Source organism: Trachemys scripta, chromosome 5 (genome assembly GCF_013100865.1).
Source record: "Trachemys scripta elegans isolate TJP31775 chromosome 5, CAS_Tse_1.0, whole genome shotgun sequence".
Classification (NCBI taxonomy): Eukaryota; Metazoa; Chordata; order Testudines; family Emydidae; genus Trachemys; species Trachemys scripta.
The window spans coordinates 77462219-77481584 of NC_048302.1; the positions used below are offsets into that span (position 1 = coordinate 77462219).

General features: G+C 38.9%; 1 protein-coding gene across 11 annotated transcripts in view; it reads left to right on the forward strand.

Moving 5' to 3' along the window:
• Positions 1-19366, forward strand: part of TENM3 (teneurin transmembrane protein 3) — a 1277620-nt gene that overhangs the window by 1048451 nt on the left and 209803 nt on the right. The window lies entirely within an intron of this gene.

Consider the following 19366-nt stretch of genomic DNA (forward strand, 5'->3'; position numbering starts at 1 on the left):
GGCTACACCCAGAATTCCAATGGGCAGAGGGGACTGCGGGAACTGTGGGATAGCTGACCACAGTGCACTGCTTCGAATGTCGACGCTTTCACCGTTAGTGTGGACTCACAAAGTCGAATTACTGTCCTTAGTGTGGACACAGACGTTCGACTTTGCAATATCGATTCCAAAAATTCGATGCAAGTAAATTCGAACTACTCTCGTAGTGTAGACAAGGCCAAAGCCAACACAAATAAAAATCAGCTTCTTTTATAATTGGGGGATAGGGAGTGCCAAACACAGTTCTGCCTAGCTCTGATTGCCTGTTCTCCCCTCTAACAGAAAAACACATGGGAGGAATGAAAATTGATCTGAAAAACTGACAAACTTCTCTCTTGGTGGGAGGTGGGAAGGTGAAATTTGCATCTTCCTGGAGGGAGCAATAAGACATGTCCCTGAAACCTCTTGGTATCTGATGATTTTGGCAGGGAAATAAAACTCCTGACCCCATGGATGCTGGACTTTTTTGCTGTACCAGGGAGCTGTCCTGCCCTGGACTCCCTTACCATGCCTGTAAGAGGAGTAACTGCTGCAGGGAGTAGCACTAACTTCTAGGTGGATTTCCTGAAATTTGATAGTCTTTGCTGCATAGCACAGCTGCTCCATAAATTCTCCAGAGGTGTCAGTCCCACACGATCCAACAATCTATAGAGTTTCAACTGTGCATATGAAGAGGCTTATTCCTACTCACCATTCAGGGGAGTTATGCTACGTATCCGTTGCCTTTACCCTTCGATTGTTTTCCAGCTTTTTTATAGCCATTTGCTTCCCTGCACACAAGCCAACAAAGGTGAACATATGGCCACATATTTATTGACTTCTTTTCTTTCTTTTTCTACCCCTCATAAATCTCCTTCCCAAAACTAGTGTTGATCCAAAATAATCTGAGAAAAGCAGAGAGAAACTTTGTGTCAGGACAAAGCTATGAAAAATAATAACTATGATGATCATTACTTCTGAAGATCCTAAATTATTTATCACAATTCTTTTCCTGAAGATGACTGATAAATACATTTTAAAAGTCAGATTTTTTTTATCAGTCAAGACTGAAGTTCAGAATTTGAGATTTCTCCTACAAGAGTTGATAGCATTAGACAAATTTAAAGCAGTTTAAGGAACTGCATTCCCTACCCTGTTTCAATTAGTCCCACTACACAAGTTCTGTTTGTTCCGAGACATGACAGGCAGGCATCAAAAGTAGGACCTCAGTGACTTCATTGTATATCAAAAGACTGCTCTTTACATAAGTGGAATGATTCCAGTCTTGTAGCATCTTGATATGCCGAATGTGTAGCATGTATGTGTCTGACATTTGAAATAAATGATTAATAGACTAGAGGTTCACATGGCAGAGTTTATACATCTTCTCAGGGAAAACAGCTGGTACTTATCTGGTAGGTTGAAGCTATTGCAGAAGTTTCTGTGTACTGGGATAGGAGTTCCTCTTGAGGGCCAGGGGAAATGAGTGGACTGTCCTTTACCGTTTTTCTTACTTTTTCCCCTTTTCTCCTCATGCCTCACCATTTTCCTTTGTTCTCACTGGTGATGCAGGTCTTGGAATTGTCTTGTATGTTAGTAGAAACATTTTCAACCTGTCTGAGTTTCCGTAATTCCATGTCTAAACATTAGCTGCTTATACTAACTGCTGTTTTTCCCCCCTCCAGTGGTTTGAATTTTAAAGAGATTTAAGTGCTTGTAAAACAGGAAAGCAAAATTTCATCTGAGTTAAAATTATAAAAGCAAAAAGAATATAATTTTCAACTCATATTAGAAAAGATTGTTTTTGTTGCTTTTTCTATATAATGTTTCGGAAGAAACTCAAGTATTTTCATCTGATTATGTTTTTAGTTTAATTTATTATCCTGGGAATTCCTCAACTATATATTCAGTAAATCAGATTACATGCATTTTGCAATAGTGACTATGAAACAGACCCAGGTGGAATATCTAGGTTTAGTAAACTTTTTATAAACAAGCAGAAAAACAAGCGCACAACCTGAAAAGAGGTAAAAAAACCTCTAGAGTAGCTGCACCCTGGCGCCATAATCTCCTACATCTCTACAGAGGGTGCAAAAAGAACTGGTAGTCTTTGAATCACAGGTAATTGCCTTTTTTTTTTTTTTGTTATTTTAATTGTCAGTATCTAGAAAGGAAGTGCATAAATTCTGCTACATTTTAAAAGAAATCTTTAATTTGTAAGGAAATATTAATCCGTTAATAAAATGATCCCAGCTACTTAAGGCTATATATTAATGAGAAAAATAATTTGGTATTTTGGAAATAATCATAGAATCATATAAATGTGATTTGGAAGGGACCTCAAGAGGTCATCAAGTCCAGCCTGCTTTGCTGAGGTAGGCTCAAGTAAACCTAGACTGTCCCTGGCAGGTGTTTGTCTAGCCAGTTCTGAAAACCCCCCAGTAATAAGGATTCCACAGCCTTCCTTGGAAGCCTATTTCAGATTTTAAAGGCCCTTACAATTAGAAAGTTTTTCCTACTATCTAATCTAAATCTCTCTTGTTGCAGATTAACCCCATTACTACTTCTCCTACATTGAGTGGGCATGGAGAACAATTGATCACCATTCTCTTTATAATAGCTCTTAAATATTTGAATATTATTATCAGGTCCCTCCTCAGTCGTCTTTTCTCAAGACCAAGCATGCCCAGTTTTTTTTTACCTTTCCTTATCGGTCAGATTTTCTAAACTTTATATCATTTTTGTTGCTCTCTTTTGGACTCTTTGCAATTTATCCAAATCTCTCCTAAAATGTAGCACCCAGAACTGGACACTGTACTTCAGCTGAGGCCTGACCAGTGCCAAGGAGAGTGAGACAGTTACTTTTTGTTGAATTTCATTGTGTTATTTCAGACTAGTTCTCTAATTTGTCAAGGTCAATTTGAATTCTAATCATGTCCTTCAAACTGCTTGCAACCCTCCCAGCTTGGTGTCATCCTCAAATTTTATAAGCATACTCTCCATTCCATTATCTAAGGCTTGGTCTACACAGGGGGGTGGGGGCGAGCTAAGTGTCTTCACTGCGGTAGGTCGACTGCTGATGCTCCCCCATCGACTCCGCCTACGCTTCTCGCTCCAGTGGAGTACCGGAGTCATCAGGTGAGCGCTTGGTGGTCGATTTATCGCGTCTTCACTAGACGCGATAAATCAACTCCCACCGGATTGATCGCTCCGGAGGTAAGTGTAAACATGCCCTAAGTCATTAATGAAAATATTGAAAGTACCAGGCCCTGGACTGACCCCTGCAGGGACCCCAATTTGACAGTGAATTATTAATAACTACTCATTGATGGTTTTAATATATTTGTTTCAGAACTACTTTTTTGATGTTCATTTTCTATTTATTTATGTTACTTTTTAGAATTGCAGAAAATACTTATAACCATTTGTGGACCTGTTATAACAAAAATAATTCTACACCTTTATTGAGCCAAGAATAAAGATTTTAATATCTAAGCTTTGTGTCAAACTCTTCCAAAATAATTTTAGTCTGCCAAAAGGCATACATCCTTTTCTGATTCAGTATTTACTAGAGGGCCAAAATGTGAACAAATATTGACCTAAACCTTGCTCATCTTATTCAGATGAGTAGTGTTATTGACTTTAATTAAAGCTACTTGCCTGAGTAGATTCATAGATTATAAAGACAGAAGGGGCCATTGTGATCTAGTCTGATATCCTTTATAATACAGGCCATAGGACTTCCTTGAATTAATTCCTGTTTGAACTAGCAAAAATAGATCTGCAACTAGGGCCCTTGATTTCAAAAGGGCAAACTTGAAAAATTAATGAAACTACTTAGGGAAGTGGGCTGGACTGAAGAAGTCAAGGACCTGAATGTGAAGGAGGCTTGGAATTACTTTAAGTCAAAGTTGCAGAAGCTATCTGAAGCCTTCATCCCAAGCAAAGGGGGAAAATTGGTAGGGAAGGGTTGCAGACCAAACTGGCTGAGTGAATATTTCAAACAGGTGATTAAGAGAAAGCAGACGCCCACAGGGAATGGAAGAGAGGGATCAGCAAGGAAAGCTACCTCTTGGCGGTCAGAAGGTGTAGGGATAAAGTGAGAACTGCCAAAAGCCAAGCAGAGTTGTACCTTGCAAAGGAAATTAAAACCAATAGTAAAAGATTCTATAGCCATATAAATAAAAAGAAAACAAGGAAAGAAGAAGTGGGATCACTAAACAGTGAGGATGAGGTGGAGATTAAAGGTAATTTATGCATGGCCCAATAACTCAACAAATACTTTTCCTCAGTTTTTAATAAGGCTAATGAGAAACTTGGGGGTAGTGGCACAGTAATGGGAATGAGAATATGGTGGCAGAAATTACCACATCTGTGGTGGTAGTAAAACTTAAACAGCTTTAATGGGACTAAATCGGAGGCCCCAGATAATCTGCATCCAAGAATATTAAATGAACTGGGACATGAAATTGCAACCCCAATAGCATGGATTTTTAGTGAATCTGTGAACTTGGGGTTGTACCCTATGGCTGGAGAATTGCTAATATAGTTCCTATTTTTAAGAAAGGGGGGAGAGGGACTGAGCCAGGAAATTACAGGCCTGTTCGTTTGACCTCAATTTTATGCAAGGTTTTGGAACAAATTTTGAAAGAGAAAGTAGTTAAGGACATAGAGGTGAATGATAACTAGGATAAAATACCTTGGGTTTATAAAGGGTAGATTGTGCAAGACTAACCAGATCTCCTTCTTTGAGAGGGTAACTGATTTTTTAGACAAAGGAAATGCAGTAGATCTAATCTATCTGGATTTCAATAATACAGTTCCACATGGGAAATTATTAGTTAAATTGGAGAAGGTGGGAATTAATATGAGAATTGAAAGGTGGATAAGGAACTAGTTAAAGGGGAGACTACAATGGGTCATACTGAAAGGTGAACTGTCAGGCTGTGGGGGAGGTTACTAGTGGAGTTCCTCAGGGACTGGTCTAGAGACCAATCTTATTTATCATTTTTATTAGTGACTTTGGCACAAAAAGTGGGAGTTTGCTAATAAAATGTGCAGGTGACACAAAGTTGGGAGGTATTGTCAATACAGAGGAGGACCAGAATATCATACAAGAAGATCTGGATGACCTTGAAAGCTGGAATAATAGAAATGGAATGAAATTTAATAGTGCAAAGTCATGCACTTAGGGACTAACAACAAGAATTTTTGCTATAATCTGGGGACTTATCAGTTGGAAGTAACAGTGGAGGAGAAAGACCTGGGCATATTGATTGATCACAGGATAACTATGAGTCGCCAATGTGTTGCGGCCGTGAAAAAGGCTAATGCAGTCCTAGCATGCATCAGGTGAGGTATTTCCACTAGAGATAGGGAAGTGTTAGTACAAGTATGCAAGGCACCAGTGAGACATCATCTGGAATACTGTGTGCAATTCTGGTCTCCCATGTTTAAGAAAGACAAATTCAAACTGGAATAGGTGAAGGGCCACTTGGATGATATGAGGAATGGAAAACCTACTTTATGAGAATAGACTCAGACCTTGGCTTGTTTAGCCTAACCCAGGGGTCAGCAACCTTTCAGAAGTGGTGTGCCGAGTCTTCATTTATTCACTCTAATTTAAAGTTTTGCGTGCCAGTAATACATTTTAACCTTTTTAGAAGGTCTCTTTCTATAAGTCTATAATATATAATTAAACTATTGTTGTATGTAAAGTAAATAAGGTTTTTAAAATGTTTAAGAAACTTCATTTAAAATTAAATTAAAATGCAGAGCTCCCCGGCCTGGTGGCCAGGACCCGGGCAGTGTGAGTGCCACTGAAAATCAGCTCGCGTGCCACCTTTGGCATGCGTGCTATAGGTTGCCTGCCCCTGGCCTAACCAAAAAAGGCTAAAAGAGGGATATGATTGCTCTCTATAAATACATCAAAGGGATAAATAGCAGGGAGGGAGGGTATTTATTTAAGTTTTGCAGCGATGTGGACACAATAACAAATGGATATAAACTGGCAGCCAGTGAGTTTAGGATTGAAATTAGACAACAGTTTCTAACTATCAGAGGAGTGAAGTTCTGCAACAGCTTCCCAAGGGGAGTAGTGTGGGCAAAAAAACCTAATTTGTTTCAAGAGTGAGCTTTATAAGTTTATGGAGGGGATGGTATGATGAGACAGCCTACAGTGGCATGTATCCGATCTGTGACAGCTAGCAGCCTATATTCCCAATGGGTGGTGATAAGATACTGGATGAGGAGGGCTCTGAGTTACTAGAGCAAATTTTTTCCCTGGTGTCTGACTGATGGGTCTTGCCCACATGCTCAGGGTATAACTAATAGCCATATTTGAAGTCGGAAAGGAATTTCCCTCCGGGTCAGATTGGCAGAGACCTTGGGGTTTTTCACCTTCCTTTGCAGCAGGTTTAAACTAGTGTAAATGATGGATTCTCTGTAACTTGACATCTTTAAATTATGATTTGAGGACTTTAGTAACTGAGATGGAGGTTATAGGTCTATTACAGGAGTTGGGTGGGTGATGCTGTGTGGCCTGCAGCATGCAGAAGGTCAGGTTAGATGATCATGATGGTCCTTTCTGGCCTTAAAGTCTGAGTCTATGTCTTTGAGAAAAAAAAAATCCAATCTTGATTTTAAACTTTCCAATGATGGAGAATCCACTGCAGCCCGTGGTAAGTTGTTCCAGTGTTTTTCTTCTAGTCTGAATTTGTCTGGCTTCAACTTACAGCCTTTGAATTGTGTTATACCTTTCTCTGATAGAATGATGAGCCCTTTGTTATCAAAGTTCTGTTCCCCATGTAGGAACTAGTAGTTTGTGATCCAGTGGCCCCTTAACCTTCTCTGTTAAACTAAAGAGATTGAGTTCTTTCAGTCTTTTACTATAAGGCACGTTTTCCAATCTATTAATCATTCTTGTGGCTCTTCTCTGAATCCTCGTCGATTTATCAACATCATTCTTGAATTGTGGACACCAGAAATGGACACAATATTCGAGTAGTGGTCACACCAGTGCCAAATACAGAGGTACTATAACCTCCATACACGTACTCAATATGGGGAAGTCATGTTCAGCTGATTATCCACCATGACCCCTGAATACTTTTCAGAGTCATTGCTTTCCAGGATAGAGCCCCAGGATAGACTACATTCTTTGTCATAAATGTCTGACTTTTACATTTGACCATATTAAAATACATATTGTTTGCTTGCCTCCAGCTTACCAAGCCATCAAGATCACTTTGTATCAGTCCTCTTCATTATTTCCACTCTCCCAATCTTTGTGTCATCTGAAGAGTTTATCAGTAAAGCTGTTAAGTTTTCTTCCAAACTTCTAGGTGATCTTAAATATCATAGGGCAAAGAACCAGGTCCTGCAGGGCCCCTCCTTGATGATAATTCCCTGATTACAGTTACATATTGAGTCCTGTTTGTTAGCCATTTTAAATCAATTTAATATGTGCCATGTAGATTTTGTGTTTTCAAAATCAGAATGTTTTGTGGTACCAAATCAAATGCCTTACAGAAATCTATTACATTAATACTATTACCTTTATCAGCCAAACTTGTATTCTCATAAAAAAATCATGTTAGTTTGACAAGATCTATTTTCCATATACCCATGTTGATTGGCATTATTTATATTACCCTCCTTTAATTCTTTATTAACCAAGCCTCATATCAGCCATTTGATTATTTTGCCTGGGATCCATGTCAGGCTGACAGCTTGTAATTACTCAGGTCATCCCACTTAAATATCAATGTAAAGCAAGGATAATTTGATGTGTATTCTGCAGTTCAAAAAAGTAGCAGCATTAAATTGAGAAAAATTAAATAATATGTATACAGCTCAAGGGCCTAATCCATCTTCTATCGAAGTCAATTAGAAAGACTTCAGTGGAAGTTCGCTCAGCCCCCTAGAGTCTCTTTGCAGTCTCAAGGTATTGTTATAATGTACAAAGGTTTCTGACCAAAGTTCTTTTGACCTCAAAGTTTTTGTGTTTGTCCTTTGTAAAACATTGGAGAAAGGGTAGATCAGATGGACAGAATAAAAGATACCACATCACCTGCCTTGTTAACTCTTTACAATTGCAAGGTGTGAACACGGTCATTCATATAATTGATATTAAAAAACCTGCTATAAGCTATGGAAAAAGAGCTGTAATGTCATTGGACAGAAGCTGTATTTGACTTGTGCTGTTACAGAACCTCTTAGATAGCATCAACAAAGCTGTTAAATGTTAAATGACTTGGTCCCTGATCCTGAAAACACGTATACACACATTTAATTGGACTCTCATGGGCTTAAAGTTAATCATGTGTGTTTCCAGAATCAAGATGTAATAAAAGCAAAATAATTTATAATGCCATAGATTTCTTTTTTTTTCACTTCATCAACATAAATAAAAATATAAATAAGAGATACAAAGAAATACATTTTAAAAACCAGAGGAATGGCTATTTCCCCACCTAACAGTTGACAATTAGGGCACTGTATTCAAAACTGAACTCCTAAACTGTGAGTGCCAAACCTGCAACTGCATACATAAAACTGGTAGTTGTTGGCAAAACTGCAAATTAAACAATGCAAAATTACATATGCAACCTCATATTTTTTTTCTGCAACATAAGCACAGTTTCCCATTTTTTAGTTTACAGTTGTGCATGTAGTTAACCTCTTTGTGCATGCCTCTGCAGGTTTTGCATTCATAGGTAGGCGTACACTTTACAATGTTACATCATTTTCCTGCATCCATTTGAGAATCTGGGAAAAGCTCTCATTTGACACATTTGTGGGCTTGAGAATCATGACGTGACTATACCTATAACCATTCTGAAATCTTTAACAGTTTGTTTTAATTATAATAAGTAATACTTATTTGAGTAGAAGAAAAAAAAAATTCTTCAGCAAAAGCATGATTTGTAGAGTTTGGAAAATTTGCCATTGACAGCCATTGTTGTCTCCTGGCTGCCCCTATCCTGCTGGAAGGGGGAGAGAAAAATATCTTTTTGCTTTGGGCTTTTGGTAATAGGCACTATATATTCTTAAGGTAGATAAATAGAGTCCAGAGTAGAAGGAAGTCCCCATTTATAATCCTGTACTTCATTTTTGCCAGAACCCAATAATTTTAAAACACCACTGTGGGAAATTTCTCCTCCCTTGGACTATAAACATGCCACAGACTTACAACACAAAGAGTGAAGCAGTGCTATAATTGGTGCGTTTCGGTGCCAAGAACTGTATTTTATTTTTTTAACCAAGGACCTGGTGACCACTTGTTTTAAGGAAGCTTAGCACCCTTGTCTCCCAAGAGAGGTGTTAATTATCTGTCCCAATAACTTCCTGTTTGAATTTTAGTAGTGGTCAAGGACATGGGTCTGACACACAGGGTGTATTAATCAGACAGTATTAAAATTTACTATTTTCCAACTCACTGAAAATTTTATACTAATAGCTCAGTCTATAAATAGCTAGACAGGTTAATTATATCTGCTGTGAATATAATTGAATGCATTAGTTTCCAATGTTTTTTGGTTCTTAAAGTATAGTAACGGGCTCTTGTGAAAACTCCTCAGATTTGTCATCAAAGCTTTGATACTGCAGATGGGAGTGTACAATGCTTGTCATGTGTTACACTAGGATCTACTGAGTCCAGCCAAGTTGTAATTCTTTTGAAAGGTTTAAAGCACTTTCTCATTGGGATCCATAAAATTCTTTGCAAGCAAGGCTCCAAAACCTCGTGACAGCTGTGTATACAATGATGCCATGGAATAATATTCTGACCCAGCCATCTATTTTCATTACTGTCATAGACATCCCTGAAACAGTTTTTATCCAAAAGTGTATTAAAATAACACTGTTGACTCTTCGGTCTGCAGGCATTTGAAAAGTCTTTGATAGCCTGTACCTACATAGCATAGTTTAAAAGTATGCCTGGATTTCATTTATCTTTACTCCAAAAAATAATAGATTGATTTAAGTTCATTTATTGAATTGTAACAATTGTGTAAACATATACACCGCTACCTCGATATAACGCTGGCCTTGGGAACCAAAAATTTTTACCGCGTTATAGGTGAAACTACGTTATATTGAACTGGCTTTGATCTTCCGGAGTGCGCAGCCCCGCCCCCCCGGAGCACTGCTTTACCGTGTTGTATCCGAATTCGTGTTATATCAGGTGGCATTATATCAAGGCAGCGGTGTACCTAGCAGATAAAAAACCAGGGGAATCCAAACACTTTTTTGTGAATTAAAAATATTTATTCTTGTATATAGATGTCTTATACTGTTTGTTACAAATTTAGAAATAGGTTGCATAATTCATCTGTTCTTCTGCTGTCTTGGTATACTGTGTACATCTTGTCATAAATAACTTTAACTTGTTATGGAGTTGTTGATAGTTATTTAAACAGTCAGATTTCAGACACATTACTAATTGCCCATGTCAGTGGCCTCTAACAGAATTTACTGTCATGAGGTAACTTTCAACTAATGTGCTTTAAAGTCTTCGCTATTTATTTGTGTTTATTCTTTTAAAAATGTATATTTCCAAACTGTGATTCTCCTAACAGATTTAATTTGCCTGAGAATATACAGTAATGCAGTAAGTTTACTGCAATTTTTTGCTGGAAAAGTCACCTTATTTGTGATCTTCGTCTATCCTGGGGGTAGATATGATAGCCTGATGTAACAATAGATATCCCGTGAGGCACTTTGAGGGTGAAATTTGCACACATACACCTGCACAAAGCCAAAGGAGTTAGACTGTATGTGGGAGTTCCACAGGGATTCAGGGGAAATGTGGAGTGGATTACACACACATCCCAACCCCCAAACACCCTCTGCATGTGTGGCGACGGGCTCCACATAAGAATGAAACTAGTAGCCTGAGTATCTTAATGGTCCCTTTCATAAAAGCCCGTATGGCACAATCGGGGAGCCGCCTTTCCACAGCATGCATAGGGTGCAGAGTCCCCCAGGATACCTGATCACTCAGTGCATTCCTTGGTGCATTGGAGAGGCAATGCAGGGTTTAAGTGATGCAGAAGACATTTATGCAGACCTTCAATACCTGTGTGAATTTTGCCCATAGTACACCTTTTATCTGGGGAGTGTTAATAGCTTTTTAACATTTAATTGATTCCCACAACACCCTGCAAGTTAGGAAAGTGTATTTTTAACCTATTTTTTAGCTGGGGACAATTAAACACCGAAAAGTTATGACTTGCAAGCCTCTGGCAGAGCCTGGAATAAAAACCAGATCTCCTGATTTCCTCTCTAGTCGGGACTTAAATTCAGCCGGAGTTGTCTGGAGTGGGGCTCTGGTAAATATTTTTAAACCCACAGGAGCCCTGGCACTCACCACAGGGCTGAAGCCCTGAGCCCTGGTGTGCCCCTGCCCTGTGGAGCTAAAACCCTGAGATCTCCCCACCCTGCTGCTGAAGCCCAGAGCCCCGAATGGGTGAGGAGGGAGGGATGGCAGCTTCGGAAAATAATCTCTGAGAATTTAAGCCTGGTCTCCAATAGTGTCTCCTAAGACAATTCTCCCTCTCTAAAATTTTATTTTTAGCCATCGGTAGTAGTTACAAAAGCATGTTAAATACCAGACTTCTCAATCTGAGACCATCTGTTTCCTTCCTAACAACATCTCTCCCACATGGTGGTTGCTTGTCATTACCATTAGGGTTAGAGTAGCAGACAAAAGAAAAGGAATTTTCGTTTATGGCCTGTTGGCTAGGACTTGCAGAGTGGGAGTGATGTGTTGGGACACTGAGCAGGGACTATGTTTGATGGGTGGTTCCCATGCTGTTGATTCCCCTGTGATTGCAGAGGGTGGGCTTTGCTGGACCTCAGCTCTTATTTTCTATTTCTATGTTTGTGTGTATGGTCTTGTCATCTTTGCCTGCGGTTAGTATTGCTCCTCTTGTAAATGAACATCAGCAGCATAATTGCTGTGCAGTGAACAGCCTCATCTTGTATTGTGCTGTATATTTACTAATCAAGGAAGCTGCTGCCCAAATTTGTCACTAGAATGACAGATCTAGTGTTAAGGGGAATTCTCACACTTTGTGCAAATTGAAATGACTTGAGAACTCAGATTCTGTTTATTTAGAAAGGACTTTGACATGAAATATAAATTACTTTTAGGATGCTATCAGAATTAATTTTATTTTCTTGTAAAATACTATGTGGAATTTGTCATTCTACCTTGGAGCATGGAATGATGGTAAATCAATTTATTTAGCTTTTACTTATCTTAGAAAAAAAATGCAGACCCTCCTTTGCCAGAGTAGTTGTCTGCAAGTCAGGAATGCCATGGAATCCAGCCTGCAGTACTTGGTCCTTGCAATTCTAGTGACATTGCAAATGAGGCTTAATCCCTTCACATTGTACCATGAAGAGGATTTACATTGTGCCTATTTAGATTTTTTTTAAAAGAGCTAATCTAGCTTCCATACAGTTGGGGTTTTACTCATGTCTCATCCAGCTGGATGCTTAAATCAAAGAGTTTAGTCATGAATTGTGATCTCTCTATCTTTTATGTCTTTTGTCAGTCTCTGCCCTAGAACAAGAGGTGTTTCAGTAAAAGGAAAGTCTTAATATTATTACATGGTTCAGCCACACTTGCTTATAGTTCAGCTCAACCTCAAACTTAAAATTTCACTTGCTGGAGACAGGTTGAGATCAATAATACAACTAAAACCTGGTCAAACTACTGAAAATATAAGAAGGAAAAGGCAAAAAAACCCCTCATTTATTAAAAAGACTGATGCTTTAAATATAAGTAATAGAGGATTTTTTTGTTGCACACTTGTGTGTTCCCAAACTTTTTTAAGGAAATGGTTTGTGAGATTCCCTCCCCTATGCCCCAGTAATTGTTTATGTTTTGTATAGAATAGATGTATTTATTACCTTTTTATTACAGTACATTCAAGATAAAACAGTTCTCCATATCATGGTCCATCCTAACTCTCCCAGAACATGAATTGAGAACATACAAACCTCAACTTAAATCAATTCTATTGGTTTCCAAATACTAAATTTCACACTGATTGCCTTTGGAGTTGCCATTGATTTAGGTAAATTGCTAGGTGATGGTAGATTTACAGTTAAATATGCTAAATTACACGAGTTGAAACGAATCCAAGATGGAAAATGGGATTTGTTTTAATTGGTTAGCAATTTAAAATTTATATCTGATTTCAAAATTACTGCCTGTATCATGTGGTAAAACGGGAGGGCAGATTTTTAGGAAACCCAGATTACATCTTTTGAGAAATTGAAAAAAGTTTGTTCTTTGGATTGATATCTGACTACCCTTGATTGTTTTTCATAGATTCTAGGACTGGAAGGGACCTCGAGAGGTCATCGAGTCCAGTCCCCTGCCCTCATGGCAGGACCAAATACTGTCTAGACCATCCCTGATAGACATTTATCTAACCTACTCTTAAATATCTCCAGAGATGGAGATTCCACAACCTCCCTAGGCAATTTATTCCAGTGTTTAACCACCCTGACAGTTAGGAACTTTTTCCTAATGTCCAACCTAAACCTCCCTTGCTGCAGTTTAAGCCCATTGCTTCTTCTATCCTTAGAGGCTAAGGTGAACAAGTTTTCTCCCTCCTCCTTATGATACCCTTTTAGATACCTGAAAACTGCTATCATGTTCCCTCTCAGTCTTCTCTTTTCCAAACTAAACAAACCCAATTCTTTCAGCCTTCCTTCATAGGTCATGTTCTCAAGACCTTTAATCATTTTTGTTGCTCTTCTCTGGACCCTCTCCAATTTCTCCACATCTTTCTTGAAACGCAGTGCCCAGAACCGGACACAATATTCCAGTTGAGGCCTAACCAGCGCAGAGTAGAGCGGAAGAATGACTTCTCGTGTCTTGCTTACAACACACCTGTTAATACATCCCAGAATCATGTTTGCTTTTTTTGCAACAGCATCACACTGTTGACTCGTATTTAGCTTGTGGTCCCCTATAACCCTATATCTCTTTCTGCCGTGCTCCTTCCTAGACGGTCTCTTCCCATTCTGTATGTGTGAAACTGATTTTTTCTTCCTAAGTGGAGCACTTTGCATTTGTCTTTGTTAAACTTCATCCTGTTTACCTCAGCCCATTTCTCCAATTTGTCCAGATCATTTTGAATTATGACCCTGTCCTCCAAAGCAGTTGCAATCCCTCCCAATTTGGTATCATCCGCAAACTTAATAAGCTTACTTTCTATGCCAATATCTAAGTCGTTAATGAAGATATTGAACAGAGCTGGTCCCAAAACATACCTCTGCGGAACCCCACTTGTTATGCCTTTCCAGCAGGATTGGGAACCATTAATAACAACTCTCTGAGTACGGTTATCCAGCCAGTTATTCACTCACCTTATAGTAGCCCCATCTAAATTGTATTTGCCTAGTTTATCGGTAAGAATATCATGCGAGACGTATCAAATGGCTTACTAAAGTCTAGGTATACCACATCCACAGCTTCTCCCTTATCCACAAGACTCGTTATCCTATCAAAGAAAGCTATCAGATTGGTTTTACACAATTTGTTCTTTACAAATTCATGCTGGCTATTCGCTATCACCTTACCACCTTCCAAGTGTTTGCAGATGATTTCCTTAATTACTTGCTCCATTATCTTCCCGGGCACAGAATTTAAACTAACTGGTCTGTAGTTTCCTGGGTTGTTTTTATTTCCCTTTTTATAGATGGACACTATATTTGCCCTTTTCCAGTCTTCTGGAATCTCTCCCATCTCCCACGATTTTCCAAAGATAATAGCTAGAGGCTCAGATACCTCCTGTTGTTAGAATAGAGAAAATTTGACTAAGACCAAGATTGCTTTTTTTCTTATGTTTAAAAAAAGGCTCACCTGTAAGTCTGGGAAGCTTACTTAAAGTCATTAGAGAACAATAGCTCTTCAGAATGCTCTTGTGGGGCCTCCCCCTCCTTTCCTCTTCTCCTGACACTTTTAGGAGGGAAAAAAGTACTTAAGAACTATTTTGGAGGCTCAATTCCTTCTTTCTCTCTCCCCGTCTCATGTTTTCTCTGTCTCTCATGTTTTTATTAAGACACTTGAAAGTACTGTATTATAGACAAATCTGTTCTCTCACCAGTTTATTTAGGTGCCATTATCTCTGATTTTGGACCCAATCCTACTCCCTAACTCTAATGGGAGTTCTGTCTTTAATTTCAGTGGACTAGGGTGAGGCTTTGCATTAGGAAGAAGAGTCATAAAAAGTGGGGCTAGTATCCCCAGACTCCCCCAAAAAGGTTGGTTGGTCCAAGATGGTCTTCTACATTAAATACACACATCCTCATTTTTATTGGATTTTTTTCTTTCAACCAGTCAGTTCTTGTCACATTTTCTCTGAATGTTTTTTACTCTATGCCACTTTTACCCTGTTTTTTCATGTTTTTAATCTTTCATGCTCCTTTTTCATTCTGTCTGAAACAGAACATGAATGCCAGATAGTTGAGTGAGTTCAAATGAAATAAAATGAGTTCACCCATCTCTGCTTGAAAGTTCTATGTTGTATTACATTTCCCTTCTCCTTTCTCATCTTCCTCTTCTTCTCTTTCACTGATTTTATTAGTCTGGCTTTGTCTTCCCCTAGATGCACAAACAAAAACCTGTTCCTGAACTTGCTCACAGCACAGTGAACTGATTCCAAAGTCTTTCAGTAGCTCCACTGGATCTGTATACTTACAAAATGTTATGGGTGAACTCCTGGCCCCATTAAAGTCAATGACAAAACTCCCATTGACTTCAATAGGTTAGGATTTCACCCTATATTTCTCAAGAATTTGGAGGCCTACATGTCAATTTATCTCCTGCTCCTCCTTTATGAACAGCTGGCCCACCAGTGAAAAGCAGGTACAGTAGTTCAAGATCTTTCAAAAACCAATTTGCCATTGCTCATCACAGGAGGAGCAATTTGCTGTAGCCCTGGTTGTATCAGCTGTGATTATTGATTAGTTATTGATTATGTGTGTTGCACATTTGTGTTTAAGGAGGATTTCAGTGCTCATTATTTGTGTGTGTGTGTATTCAGTAGTAAGTGCCTTTCCAGGGAAAAATCTTGTTCACCTTGTCAAGCCTGAGTACATGAGCATGTGCTTTTTTTGGGAGAAGTGGAGGTGAGGAATCCTGCCACAGAGACTCTATAATTGCTACTCAGTATCTTCTGTGTGCCATGGGCTCTCTAAAGAGAGGATAATCGTCACTGGGTTTTCGTAATTAGGATCCACTGACCTCTATCCCAAATCCCCTTAGAGTACTAGGGCACAGTGACCTCCCATATGGGATCCAAGGATCTTTACCATCTCTGTACAATGATCCAGCATCAACATTTCAACACAAATACCTTCTCTTTTTCCAAAGAACCATGTCTCCGCTTGTCTATTTTTTTCCTGATTTTTGTGGGGCGTGTTTGGATAAAATCAAATTGTTTTGGTGTGTTAGTTGTAATCTGTGTTTATAAAAGATTATACTGTTAATATTCATTTTAATCATGACACACAAAAAATCACAGCTCATTTTTCATTAGTGATATCCAGGAAGAAACAAAAATACCTAATATTTGAAAAAGATAGACCATCTGTTAGGTAATCACTTGTCAAACCTCACAGTTAGTAGGAAATCCTTACTCTGGCAACACTCCCATTAAGTAAGTGGTATGAAATAAGTACATATATCCATATGTGGACATTTTGCATGAGTTGGAACTTCAGTAAATGGTCTTACATTATGAATTAAAGCAAGGTATTTTCTTTCTTTAATGAATACATAGATCCCAAAAGTTGCATTCAAAAGAACATAACATCTTCATTTAAAATATAGATAAGGTGGTGGACAGTCAGAGCAGGCAACGTGATCATCAAAGTTGTTGAACCTGGGTTTCACGTGCAGTTTCTAATTATGCTCACAAATATTTGTGAGGTAAATTCAGGATTGACTTAGACCAGTTGTCAGCAGTTTGGCAAGCCAGTTACCTTTTTCTGGAGTTTGTCACTTTGTGCTCCAGAATCTAAGCTTCTGTTTGTAAATTACAATGGCGCCTGTTCTGTGGTTCTGAAGCTAGCCTTCAAAATGTGAATTCAAGTGTAACTGATGCAATCCTTGAGGAGGCCACTTAGGGATCTGGGGCAAAATCAGTACTTGGTCCTGCTAGTGAAGGCAGGGGGCTGGACTCAATGACCTTTCAAGGTCCTTCCAGTTCTAGGAGATAGGATATCTCCATTAATTTTTATGGGGGGAGGGATAGCTCAGTAGTTTGAGCACTGGCCTGCTAAACCTAGGGTTGTGAGTTCAGTCCTTGAGGGGGCCATTTAGGGAAGTGGGGTAAAAATCTGTCTGGGGTTTGGTTCTGCTTTGAGTAGGGGGTTGGACTAGAACACCTCCTGAGGTCCCTTCCAACCCTGATATTCTATGATTCTATGAATGAGGTCTGCCACCCACTGAAACAATGGCTCTGAGAAGTATAAGCTGTCCCTGCTGATCTCAGCATTGAAGCCTAAAAATAACTTTCTTACTGCTGATGTAAGCATTTAAGAAAGGAGAGAGATGGCCCAATTATGAAGATTTGCCATCTACTGTTAATGGCAACCAACCCCGGCTTCTGGCTCCCATTAAGGGGGAGAGGACTACCTGTTTCCCTGCTGATGGGGAACCAAGCCCAAGGAACCCACTAGGGGATATGAAATCCTACTGAGGGAGAGCTGGATCTGGAGTCTTGCAAGACATCTGAGTCCCACCATGAGGGAGCCAGGTCAGAGGAGATCAGCAGAGCATGCATTATTATATTTTGAACACCTGCACAATGTGAGTTGCATCTCATTTTGATAACTCAAGCAGAGCTTTGAAAAGTATCATTATGTATGTTATTTTTTCCCAGTTTGACCCTGGGGTAAATTACTGTGATAATCAGAACTAAACAGATTATTTTAACATGTTAGTATTTGATCTGATGGACACAAAGTCCTAAAATAACTCTTAAAATAATATTGTATACTGATGCTAACTATTGTGTGGGTTAGTCAGTAAGTAACAATATGTGCAGTATGACAGCAAGAATCTAATCTGGATCCACACATTCAATCCCTATTAAGGTTATCCGTGAAAAGTTGTTATATAATTGTGATTTACCTGCATAAACCAAAGTCAGGGTCACTATTACACATAGTGCATCAGTGGGGTTTGTTTGGTTTTTGTTTTAGCAGAATCCCTATTTACTACCACAACAAATTAAATTTCCATTTATTTTGGTTGCTATTTCTGTACTTTTCTTGTTTTATCCTTCTGCTTAAATTCTTCATGGCCTCCAGAGATCACTTCTAGGAAGGCTGTCTGCTGAATTGGTGTCACCACAGCTCATAGATCAATCCTAAATCTGGAAGATATCTGTTTATTTTTCCACTTCACATGTCTGCCCCATGAATGGGAAGGGCATTATCTGCTTTTCTTTGGGTCAGGTGAGTTTGTACTGGCCTTAGCTCTGTCACCCCTTCCATGCCTTATGGGTGATTTATCTTCAACCAGTAAAGTAGCTCTTATATGGTCCTATGGACAGGAGAGCATATATCACCCTGCTACACTGAAATGAACAGAGTTACATTTAACTGACTGAGTGTACACTACATTTGGATACAAGGGGTTAAAGGAGCTGTTGCTGGCTAGATGTGGATGTGTTGGAATGCTTCAAGAATCGATTCCGGCTAATGGAAAAAATGTTTTAAAAGTGAGCTGGTTCAGTTTCCACAGTGAACAACACGAAGTGGAAACAACATTTAATGAACCCTTAAGAAGTAAATCCTTCTCTTTTTCCATTCCCCACCATTTGTGAGAGAAATACTTGCCCTCGTTACAATGAGCAATATTTCTCCCTGCAATGTATTTGCCTCATGGCTTGTAGTTTTAAGGAAAGTTCTGTGAGCCCAGGGACAAGAACATATTTGAGGAACCTGTTCAGTATATATTGTCCCCTAAAGTTTAATGTTTAATACCCTTATATGGCCTCAGTTAAGCAGCAAGAGTTACTCAGAAATGGCCAATTTGAAGACCCCATTTGTAGCTTGCCCTATTGGTGCTTAATTTGCATTAATAGTGGCAATTTCAGCCATCTTCATCTTGTTTTACAGAGATTGGGTCACAGACTACAGATTCCATCACACTTAGGATCAAGATGAAATATTGTATGCTGAGACTTGTCTCTGTGTGCATCACCTCCACATTATAATGTGGCTTGTGATTGCCCTAATTTTTAATGTTTGGTGAGCAACTGCTGTCTCACGGTGAATATAGTGTGTAATAATTTTGTACCAAGAGTCCAGG